General features: G+C 36.1%; 1 pseudogene; it reads right to left on the bottom strand.

Moving 5' to 3' along the window:
* Window positions 1–173: 173 nt before the first annotated feature.
* Window positions 174–869, bottom strand: LOC101573475 (annotated as a pseudogene).
* Window positions 870–2,353: the final 1,484 nt, after the last annotated feature.

Here is a 2,353-nt window from a genome sequence, read left to right as displayed (position 1 = left end):
TTAGTTGTCCTTTCAAGTGATAGAAGGTAACTGGAAGGGAAAAAAGGCAAAGTTTGTATTTTCAGATCACTGGAAAAATATGTGTCAAATTTCAATAGCACCAATTAATATTGTTCAGTGCATAACCACACTCAGAATCCTCCTGGATGGATTCTGGATTTTATTCTCATAAATCATAACTTGCTTGTAGCATGGTAAAGAAGCAATTGTTTCTCACAAGATGATATTAGGTCATTGAGATTAAATTCAACCTCAAAGATGGGTTTCTGCTCCAAAATAATCAAGGCTTCTTGTATAGCTAATTTTGGTGTCATTCCCCTGATTAAATAAGTACAACATGTCAGAGCATTTGTACTCAAAGCAGTGCCCAAGGAATGAGTGGCCAGACTGAGAGAAGTGGAAAGAGTAGTAGACACATGGATATAGGAAACAGTCCAGGGGCACAAGGAACACATGCCTTAACTTCATCAGAATTTGACTGGACCTCAAAGGTGTGGTCTACAAAATCCACAACAGGAGTGATCCATTTTTTTTTTCAATCAGAGAGGGCACCAGGCAGCAGCTGACCTCCACTTGGTGGGGGAGCAGCCCCACTTCCTCCTGGGCTTCCCGCAGTCATCCCTGTCTGTGGGTTTCCTTCTCATTCCAGGGAAACAAACTTTTCCAGGTGCCTTTCTCAGCTTCTCAGACTGGACAGGGAAGAGCAGGTGGAGCTATGCTTCTCTAGCCACCAACAGTATGAGCACTGAGTGTTTGTGACTTGACAAGTGAGAATATTTGGCACGAACATCGAGCTTTTTCAAGCGAGCCTTTGAGTCATTGATCACACTGTTTCTGTCTGGCATCTGGAATAGACAAGATCGCAACATGGCCATGGAGGACGTGTGTTGCCCTTCTGAGACCAATGCTTTCATTTTAGTAGTAATTACTTAGATTATGTACTCCAGCCAATACTGTTTTGTTTATTTTGTTTTTGTTTTGTCTTGGTAGGTATATGACTGGATTTTTTTCTCTCATTTCTTGTAGCTCTTCTTCTTTCTTGGTTTTTGATGATTTGAATTTTATTTTTCCTAATCCAAACCAAAGTAAATCGGTATACATACACTCTCCAAATAATGTTAAATTGTCAAGTTTACCTTCTCCTTGTCATTTCCTGAATTCAAAATATATGTTATAAAATATATTTTTCAAATTCATAATTAATAATTATTTTTATTTTAAATAGAAAAACATGAAAACAAGGACACAAAATTTCAAGATAAGATAGTAGGAGAATAACAGTCCCTATTATTTCTTCCCATTTCCCAATATGCTTTATACATTTTGGATCTTATTTACACTTTAAGCTTCTGACACTAGGGAGACAGTATGGTGTTTACACATGTGAGACTGATGTATTTATTTCATTTATGAAGTAGTATCTAGTTGCTTCCTTTTACTTAAAACAGTCTTGTTTATCCTCTTTGTGGCTGAGTAGTACTGGATTGTATAAAAATACCATAACTGTTTTATCCATTCCTCTGTTGATGTGCATTGGTTGGCTTCCAAGATTTAGCTATGATAAATTTTGCTACTATAAACATGGGTGCATATATATCGCTGTGGTATGTTTTTAATTCTTGTGGGAGAATCCCCAGAAGAGAAATAGCTGGATCCAATGAGAACTCTAATCCTAGTTTATTGAGGAATCTCCACACTGATTTCCACAATAGTTGCATCTACTAGTCTACACTCCCACCAACAGTGGACAAGGGCTCCTTTTTCCCCACAGGCCTGACAGCATTAATTATTTTTTAATGTCTTGATAATAATCATTCTTTCTGTGGTGAGATGGAAACTCAGTGTTATTTTAATTTACATTTGACAAATGACTAATGCTGTTGAACCTTTTTTCATGTACTTATTTGCTGTCTGTATTATTTTATCTGACAATTGTGTATTGCTCTCAGATGCTCATTTTTGGATTTGGTTTTAAATTTGGGAAGTTTAATTTTTTTCAATTCTTCATATGTTCTAGGTATAAGTTTTTGTCTGAGGAATAGTTGAATAATTTTTTCCAATTCTATGGGCAAATTTTTGACTCAGTTAATTTTTGATGTGCAAAAGATTTATAATAGCATGAGATCCAAGTTGTTGATTCTTCTGAAAATTCCCCATGCAGTTTGGGTTTTTTACATGAGTTCTCTGCCTACACCAATGTCTTCAAGTTTCTGTTTTAATATTTAGATCTTCGATCCATTTTGACTTTAGTTTAGAGTATGGTGACAGAAATGGTCTAGTTTTAGTCTTTCACCTGTAGGCAGCCAGTTTTACCTGTACCATTTACTAAAGAGGTTATCTTTCTTCCAGTGAA

Source organism: Octodon degus, unplaced genomic scaffold (genome assembly GCF_000260255.1).
Source record: "Octodon degus isolate 3935 unplaced genomic scaffold, OctDeg1.0 scaffold00069, whole genome shotgun sequence".
Taxonomy (NCBI): Eukaryota; Metazoa; Chordata; class Mammalia; order Rodentia; family Octodontidae; genus Octodon; species Octodon degus.
This window is presented reverse-complemented; position numbering and strand designations above follow the sequence as displayed.